The sequence below is a fragment of the Poecilia mexicana genome, unplaced genomic scaffold (assembly GCF_051168715.1).
Source record: "Poecilia mexicana isolate PSO_F unplaced genomic scaffold, ASM5116871v1 scaffold_23, whole genome shotgun sequence".
NCBI classification, from domain to species: domain Eukaryota; kingdom Metazoa; phylum Chordata; class Actinopteri; order Cyprinodontiformes; family Poeciliidae; genus Poecilia; species Poecilia mexicana.
The window spans coordinates 13,512,468-13,522,854 of NW_028263392.1; positions in this window are offsets into that span (position 1 = coordinate 13,512,468).

The window sequence follows — 10,387 nt, forward strand, 5'->3', positions numbered from 1 at the left end:
AGAAACTATCCAGTGAGCGGCAGTTCTGTGGGCGTAAATAAAACCCTTGTTGAAGCCAGAGGTCAGAGGTGAATGGACCTTACCACAGGGGCCGCGGTTCATTGGCTAATGCCAATTTTACGTCACAGCGCAGCTACCACGTGCGTGACCGTCTCACAAACACAAGCTGCAGTAGTAAACACGCTAATGTACATTGTGGATTAGCAGACCGGCAGAAAGTTTTTGCGTCAGAACTCAAAAGAATGGTTCTCCACTGTCAGTGGGGAATCTGTACAGGCCATGTCAGGCATCCTGATCGTATTTATGGAACTAAAATTCACAGATTTCCAAAATCTGAAATGGAAAGCCTTGCTTGGATCAAAGCTTATGGACGACCGCATTTGCAACTCAACCGTCGTAGGATCAATAAGAACAAAGGAGTGTGTGCTGGTGTAAGTATTATTACTTTGCTTTCTTTGTGTTTAGTGAATGAAAAAAAGAGTCAATAATAAACACATCCATTATGAAAACCTTTTAGCTAAGTACAGCATAATGGCAGTACCGATACAACTTCTACACCTTGGTCTGTTACACAGCTGAACAGATCGATATGCAATGTGTACCGTATCTAACATACATTAAATATTTTATTTTACCTGAAAAGGTTTTTTACTTAACTGTAATCGTGTTAGCCACGCTGGCACCGTGTATCAGGCCTTGGCACATTCGAACATTTGCCAACAGAAATCACTGGTTTCAAAAATAACCCTCAAAACCATGAATGCCCGACTTACCCAGCCTTGCAAGAACAATAGGGATCAGTGATCTTGTCCACAGTATATTTATGCTGAGGGTGTGAGGATCTGCTGTTTTCCTCATCGACCGGTGGCATTGAGCTGCGACGCGCACAATGTTGGAGGCATCGCGTGGCTCAACCATCTTGATTTCATCCAAAAAAAGATGGCATGAACTTGTTGGTTCCCCTGTCCATTGTCGTGGCTGATATTTTTTGAAAATCCGGCAGAAATGCTACACTAATCGACTCAGAAATACTCTGCAGGGAGTCAGTCTAAATGAAAGACGCCATGTTTACACATAGAAACTAAGCTCCGCGAGGCTTTGTTTGTGAGACATGCAGCCACGTGGGACTGTCGAGGGGCGTTTCTGGGCGGGGCTTGGTAAGGTCAATGGCCAGACTGGTTGGAGCTGATTGAACAGCAACAGTAACTCAAATAACCACTCGTTACAACCGAGGAGAGCATCTCTGACCGCACAGCATGTCGAACCTTGAGGCGGCTGGGCTACAGCAGCAGACGACCACACCGGGTGCCGCTGCTGTCAGATAAGATCAGGAAACTGAGGCACAGGCTCAAAAGAAGATTGGAAAAACGTTGCCTGGTCTGATGAGTCTCGATTTCTGCTGCGGCATTCAGATGGTCGGGTCAGGATTTGGCGTCAGCAACATGAAATCATGGATCCATCCTGCCTTGGATCAACGGCTCAGCCTGGTGGTGGTGGTGCAGTGGTGTGGGGATATTTTCCTGGCCCTTTAGTACCAACTGAGCATCACATCAACGCCACAGCCTACCTGAGTGTTGCTGCTGACCAGGCCCATCCCTTTAAACCACAGTGGACCATCTTCTCATGGCTGCTGCCAGCAGGATACGGCGCCATGTCATAAAGCGCCAATCATCTCAGACTGGTTCCTTGAACAATGAGTTCACTGAACTCGACTGGCCTCCACAGTCCCCAGATCTCAGTCCAATAGAAAACCTTTTGGATGTGGTGGACCGGGAGATTCGCATTATGGATGTGCAGCCGACAAATCTGCAGCAACTGATGCTGTCATGTCAGTATGGACCAGACACTCTGAGGACTAAAAAAGGCGTTCACACTTTAAACAAGGAGTTTAAGATTAAATGTTTGGTCTTAACAAAAGAAAACTCTATAGAAGAAAATGGCTGACGGTGAAATTCAGGCTTTGTTTAATCCATTTGAAACTGAAAAAATATCTTTGGATTTTTAACAAGGCAGTGCAAAAATAACACGTTAAGCAGGATTAAGACATGTTGCAATAATCAGAACACGGAGGATAAAAAAGGATTTCTTCCAGCACCATAGAAGGATGATTATTTAATGTTTTACAAAAAGTGATAGGTGTTCTGCATTTTTATTCATTTCTGAAGGTCAGAAAAATTGTCCAACTTTGCTAATTGTTACAAGAACTCCCTTTAAAGCTTTTAGTAAATATTCATTTATCATCTAATAAAATCATTTTATCTTACTTTATCGTAATAAACATACAAACAATTGAATTATGTTGATGTCCACATGTCTGTATTTCTCAGTAACTTGATTATAACATAAAAAAAATCATCTTGAACAATGAATGCCAAGGCTTTGCTCCCATTTTCACACAGAAGGCTGTACAATCTAAAGTTAGAAAGTTCTTCAATCTTTGTTACGGCTTCCCTGGAGATACTTATCCAACCCATCTTCACATGGTGTTTCTCTTCATTATCTTATACCCTGTGCCAGCCAGGGGCACGAAGCTGTAGCCAAGGGAAACTGGAAATTGCCGTGGAAAGAGGAGAGCAATAACAGCTGTAGCGGGAGAGTGACACATCCAAACCGAGGGTGATTCAGAAACCTTCAGCTGTGGCTTCTGAGTGGAAATTGTCCTGAAGGGACGTTATCAACGAGGGGAAATTAACTGGAAAGGAAAGGAAAACCTTTTCACTGAAGTTATGATTCAGACGCGTCATATAAACACGTCTGACTAACTTACTGCAAACATGTTTGTGAGGAGAAAGTAAAGGAGCGGCGGAGTCAAACGCATTTTTGTTTTGGGTCAAATTAAGATCATGGATGCTCTTAAAGGGCTGGTTGTTCCAGAATGCATTGATAAAACCTGATCAAAAACTGTTAAAATATCAATGAATTATTAAAATTCAACATCTTTTCAGTCACTCAAGGATTATGTGATACTTTTGTGTTTTTGTGGTACTAATTTGGAAATATTTGTGCTTGCTTATGTCGGTAAATGCGACTTTTTATTACTCGCTGTACAGATTATGGACTATAATCTGACATAAATTAAAGTTGAGGCAGCTGTTTAGTACAAATACGAAAGTTTTTGACAATTTTTGAAAAAATAAAATCTGCAATAATCTCCCAATTATGTATTAGTGCAAAAAAAGTGGAGGGATTTGTTGGTTTTGCGTGAATTTCCACGGTAGTTCTCAACAAACTGGAGGGACTGATTGATATAATTTGGCAGTAAACAGATAAAAACTGCATTCATTTGATTGATAAGATGATATTTAAGCACATTTAGTGTTTAGTCTGGAATTTAGAGGGCCACAGTGAGTTTGACACGTGTTAGAGCTTCAATTGGGCAGGAAAATGTTATCGTTGGAGTTTTATTTTAATCGTTTTTGCTGCTCTGATTGGAGCCTCTGTCTTCTTATCTGCTTTCTGTAACACCAGAGGCTTTTTGTACTACAAAGTAAATCTCATGTTTTCCAAGAACCAGTAATTTACAGGAAAGTACTGGTATGTAATAAGTTAACTCAGCCTGTTGCCAGGAAAGTGACAAGCAATTTCTGCAAAGTTCGGGGAAAGTATTTGTTGAGTTCAAGCAACGTTTTTGCATAAGTTTTAATATAATAAATTTCTTTAAAGTTGCAAGAAAGTAACCAGTAAATAACAAGTTCAATCAAAGTTTCAGGAAGATATTTTGTTCCTGGAAAGTACTTTTAAAGTTCTGGTAAAGTATCCACTGACAAGGCAAAAAAGGAAAAAAAAAAGTTACAATCTCTCATTATGTTGTTGGATCTCTCTTCATTTTAAATACAGCACACATTTTCTGTGGCATTGTTTTCATAAATGTCTGAAATATTTAAACATTTACTTCAAAACCTATTTAAGACTTTTCTCCTTATTCATAACTAATTTTGCAAAGGACCAAAATTTTACGAGAATGAAAATGTTTAAGTGTTTGCAGGATGAGAACATACCATATTGTTGGATTTCCCAGGTTCTCTGAGTTTAATGTCATCAAACTAATAAAATATAAACTCTGATGCTACTATAGAGGCAGCAAGTGTAGTCAGATTAGCTGCAGAAGCTGGTAATCTTAGGATATTTTCTGGTGTTTACATTAAAATTCGAGTACTTTTTACAGTTTTACAGTTAAAAATTTCTTCTTCAACTTGAATACTTTCTTTCAGTATTTCTTGTGGTGCTTTGATTTGTTTCTTAGCCTTTTAATCAATTGTACATCTCTTAAATGAGCTTCATTTAACTACTGAGTGAAAAAGCTGAATTGAACTAGATGTAGTTGAGTTGTGGGTCAAATTATTGAAATCAAAAGGTCAGGCACAGAAGAGCCAACGTGAAACACACCAAAGGAATCGTTTCAGACCAACGACGCCTCCTGTGGAGTTCAGTTCATGAGGGCATCACTCAAACCGTCACATACGGTTGATTTTATGTCTGACTTTGTCTAAAATCCTCAATTGTCCCCCCAAAATTAAAGCAAAAACACTTGAGCCAAACATCCAGCTGGCAACTTTATCTGATCTACATGAGGTTGCAATTTAATTTCATTGGTTAGTTTTAAACATTAAGCTGCACTGGCAGTTTGGCTGTTTTGGAAACACTTGTTATTGGGAAAGTTGTAAAATATTTATTTTATGTCGACCATCCATGAACTCGTAAATACTGCACTGAACGCCATTGAAAACCTCATTTTTATTCATTTATTTTTATTTATTTATTTGATTCCTGAACTCTTCCTGAGTTAAAACATTAGCATTGTTGTTTCTAAATAAGTATAAACTTGTTTTCTTTGCATTATTTGAGGTCTGAAAGCACTGCACCTTTTTGTTATTTTATTTACCATTTCTCATTTTTGGCAAATATTACATTTTTGCTGTGAATTTCAGAGACATGTTGTCAGTAGTTCATAGAATAAAATAACAATGTTCATTTTACTCAAACATAAACCTATAAAACGTAAACTGGTCAGTTTAAGTGATCTCTTAACTTTTTCCAGAGCTGTATCAATAATCAGATCAGATTTTTGATCAATAAAGATGAACAGAAATGAAGCAGGAGACGTGATAGAACATGATTTTGGAACGTCATGCTCTAAAATCTGGGATTAGAAAAAAGGTTTTTGGACTTTTGGAAGTTGAACTAATCATTCAGTTATAAATATATAATTATCTGGTATTGATTGTTGAGGGTTGGAGCGCTGAGAAAGTTTTCAAAAACATGAGAAAGTGTTTATATTTCAATCCATGCATCCATATTTAAAGCCAAACCTCCTCGGAGAGGCCAGCCATAGATTCATTTTAAAACTTTGTATTTAAAATTTAAGTACAAAAATCGCCGTGACAACGTTACCAAAGCCTGCTCTGCTTTCGTTCTGAACTTAATGGTTTGATTCAGTCTCTACTTGTGTCTGAGTTTCTGTTGTCGTGTGGCTGAAAAAAAATCAAAATGACTTCATAGTAAACACTTAATTGGCATTTCTAGGTTCGTAATTGGAACGCTGAAAGCAGGAAACGATTATCTTGATGCAAAGACGTAAACATAACAGCAATCACTGTCCACATTGTTTGTCTCTCCCCACAGGCTTTCTCATTAGGAGCCAAAGACAACAGGACAAAATAGTAACTCCGACTTGTGCTTCTTGTGGAAGCAGGTTTTGGAGAACCAGGACTGCTTTTTATTTAAATAAGTCTCATCACAGCTCTGCCAAAACAAGCGCATCAAGGCGGAATATGCCCTGGAAACAGAAATGTTTTCTTACATTGTCACGTGAGAGTTTCCATAATAACATGAGTGCTTTTAAAACTGTTAGCAGGAATGTTTTGGAACAGAACAAGCTCTGAACTCTTCTGAAAACACAAAGCAAAGCTGCAGAACTTAATGTTTGTTTCTCATTGCATTTCCAGGATGAACTGCTGGCTACCAATCAGAGCTAATAAAAAAGCTCAGGTTATATTTGATTAATTGTTGCATTAAGAAGTTGGAGAGACCCTCCTCCACAGATTCTGATCTGGCCTTTTGGGACGATGAATTGCCTGTTTTTGTGGTGATTCTGGATGATTTTATCGCTCATGCAGCTTGAAGAACTGATTACCTGCAGGTTATATAAATGAGACGGTTTTTCTGCTCAACCACTGCTTTATGGAGTGAATAGCAACATCAGATCTTTTTCAAAGCTGGCCTTCATTATGTTGTCTTACTTTCTGATAGATTTAACGTCAGGCGAAGAAGAGGCGATGATTTACTTTGATGCTGTCGGCTAGAAAAAAAAGATTTACAAACAATACACATTGATTCAATCTTTCTTTATGTGTATTGTTATATTTTACCGTTGATTCGTTTTTCCTCAGTGAGGAGGAAAAGTAATGATAAATTCATTAGTTTCAGATTAATTATTCTGTTATAGCCTTTAGATATTAATTCATCTTGTTACCTTTCAGTGGAAAAATTCAGTTTTTTTACTTCTGGTGTGGTTTTGTGTCTTCATTTGCTTTGGAAAGGACATCAAGCTTTCTCAATTTAGATAAACTCATTTTTTGAAACAAATATGTAAAGATATGGTCTTACGTAATTTGATCAAACACTTAGCAAGGAGTCCGATCAATTAAATTTGAATTAAAAAAATACTTTATTTATTCAGTCATTGAGATTTTGCTGCGTCTTTATGGTCGGTCATAAATAATCTTGTGAAATCAGCTCTTGTTTTGAAATGCCAGATGAAGACCAATCAATAATTTTATCTAAAAGGTGTTTGGTTTAAAGCTTTAGCAACCTTCAGGCGCCTCGTTTTCATTTTTGTGTCAACCTGCAGGAATTAGGAATGCTTTTAGAGCGCAGAAGGAAAGAATAGAGGTGAACTGTAATAAATGCTCATAATCCAGAGCCAGACGTTTCTGATCTGTTTCCGTTTTGAAATTTGATTAGACGATTAGCTTTTGTTGATTTTTCAGCTGATGAGGCTGCAGTTGAAACTGCAGGATTATTTTTTTGCACTTGTTAAAAGAACTGAGCTGCAGTATTTTCCGCTATTATCGCTGCAATCAATGATATTTTTCTCCTGGGTTTGGTTTCTGTGGGAAGCGGCTGGCTATTACGACTCCACAACTGTAATCAAATCCTTAAATAGTTTTTATGATTAAACTCTTTTCCAGTGTATTTTGATTAAAAACTGAATGAAAATTGATTTATCGGGTTTTATAAATCAGTAATTCTGAGTCTTTTGTGTGGTTTTTAATGAAACTGAGTTTTTTTTTATTTCTGTGGTGAGATTTAGAGATGAGACAATGTTATAAAATCATGAGTTTAATGTCAGTTTTGATTTTTATCTGATTTTAAATCTGTGTGTAGTGTTTTATGCTACATGCAGCAGCTCTGGATTACAGAATTACACCAAATAATCCTGAGTGTTGGTTAATCCAGGTTTGTTTAGGGATTTTCTTCCAAGGACACGGACATATTTCCAAAGATTTTTGGACTTTTGATGCTTTTTAATGCAAAAACACAATTTATTTACAGTTTGATGGTGAAAAATGAGGAGTGGGTTATTTGTTGTACTCCATTTACGCATGTCTGAAGTCAGATTAACACTCAGAATAACTGTATTATTTCATAGCTGTTGGACAAAAGCCAGGATTTGTTATTATTTTTGTTTTGCTCTGAGATTGAGATAATTACTGCAATGATATCAAAACGAGCCTCTTGTCGCTTTGCCTTCATAAACTGTGGGAACATGATTTATTAAAACACAAATTTAGTTTCATTACAGAGTGAATAATACGACATTTGTGTTGGATTATAAGGAAAACTGCTCGTTTGTCCAACTTTCACGATATTTTCCTCAGAAATGAGTTTGTTAACTTGTCGTTTCATTAGATTATGATGGTGCAAAAATAATTGTGGCTCAGATATTTCAATCTGCACTAATGAATCTACACTTCCCTAACCTGCAGTGTGCTTTTTCCTGAAAGTAAACATGACAGCTTGACTTACTTTTTATTTATTTAAGCTAATAATTGCCAATTTAAGGAAAAAAATCATGATTTGTTACTTGTTGTGATTCTTTCTCTGAGCCTATGCTGTTTCCTTCTGTGTTTTTCTGCAGTTATCTGTTTTTTTAGTTTTATAAATTAATTTAAATATTATATAACCTCCATCTAGGTTCTACAGTGGCATATTAGGACCAATGTAGATAGAAAAAGGGACTCAATACCAGATTAATACAAGAAATTTAAAAGCCTAGGAAATTTTCTGAGTTTTAAAAGTCAATGTTTTTTTGACATTTAACTAAAATTTCCTGAGATTTTTGTGACAAATGTTTCACTTTTTTAGCTCTGATATTCTTTGTTTTTCTACAAAATTTCTGAATTAAATTTTTTGGTGGAAATGTACACTTCAGGAAAAAAAGACACTTAAAGTAAATAAAAACAACCTTTGAACGAAAATGTAGAGATTACAAGAAGGTTTGGCAAATTTAGAGGATTGTCAAAACTTTTTACAATTTCATTTGAAAATACACAGAGGCAAAGCAAAAACTAGACAAAATTCAATCTCTGTGGAGTCAGCAGGTTTGTAATCATTGCTTGTGTTCCTTTGTGTCTGCTTGCAGGAGGACAGAGTGTGATAATGTCAAATGTCATGGTAAATGTCAGCAAAGTGGCCTCCAATGCAACAGTGTTGATATTTCAGAGGAGCGGTACAAAGCGTTCCCTCCGCTACCTGCAGAACAAGGTGAGCAAGCAGCATGCAGGGATGAAAGCCTGTTATGTCACATTTTTTAAATGAACCAGGTTTGATCAAATTAACCTAGAAAAAAAAAAACCCCACAGAGGATGCAAACAGCACATAGTCTGTCACATTGGCTGGCTTTGGAAAAAGGAGCTGATGAGTGAGAAACGATTTCATCATTAACATTCATGAGCAGGAACATAGGTGGCTTCCAGCATGCTGCTATGCTGCATGCCTGCAACCAAACACACGCAGGAAAACACTGAAATTGCCTCCCTAATTGATTAGTTTGGAGACGACGAAAACATCATCAGGAATCTAAATGCACCGACACAACGTGAGGCGGAGAGGCAGCCCCGTCTCTGAATGTCAGGCACACGGATGTGCAGCTGATATAATAACACAAACGCGCCGTCAGCTCCGGGTTTCTGTCTCAGGAGCTTCTCAGGTTTTGGCAGTGTTAGATGAGCTGGATCATGTTTCTGTTTACTGTGGCTTCTATTTTTTTCCCCACTGACAAAGGTGTGAAGAGCGAAGCTGGATCAATTTGTTACTGAACAGTTTAATGACACCCCAGTGGCCCTGGGAGCGTTATCCTGAAAAGACTGTTTTGTGTTAATTATCCTCACAGTCTGTGTTGTCACTAAATGCCTTTTTGGCAGATTTATAAGTGCAGGTGACATGACAGGGATTATCGTCTTACGTTTACACGAAAAGTATCTCCATTATAAAGCTGGTTTCTGAAATGTGTTGCTAAGTTGGGTAAATACCAAAACACGTGGAGAAAATGCTTCAGATATTCAGAAAATGCTGCTTGTCTTTTATCCCAGGTTCTTAAATACTCTGGAGCTATTTTATTTTTTTAACATAAACATTATTTTTATTTCCACACAATATTTCTTATGCTATTTAAAAGTTAATCATCCATCTGCCAGACTATAAATCCTTTGTTGCATATTTAAAGTCCGCTGCCATCATTTATTACTGAAATTATACATTAAAATTTGGGAGTGAAATGATTGGAAGCTCAAAAATAAAAATTGCACACATCTGTCAGACTTGTAGAAAATGTTACTCCACAAAACAATGTAGAAGTTTAATAAAGACACTTTTTATTTTTTAATTTTGACTTTAAGAACATGAAATTGATTGTTTTCAATTTGCTTTTGAGATTTTAGGCTGTTAAATTTCTAAAAGCAGCTATTTGGATTTAAGATTTTTAACATTAAAATGTAATTTTCTTTATTGAATTCCGGACAAATCTACCAGATTAGACTTGAAAATTTGCAGCATATTTCTGAAAGGTTAATTGAAATAAAATAAATAATTGAATAAAGAGACCAAACACAGTTCCCTGTGGGATTCCAGTTACAATTAGACATAAATGAAGCCTTGTGTGTATCATTTTCCTCCAATCATGTTATATTTTAATGCACCTTAAATAAGATTTGAATCATTTTACATAACATGTTTTAAATTGTTCTGATTTATTTTTCATTTATCATCTAATGTAAAATTATACATACTGATTCCACTATTTTTATTTTATAAGCTCTTTCCTCTGTCTTGATAAAAGTTTGTTTTTCATTTTAGATGTTTTAAAAACATCAAAAACTGACAAGCA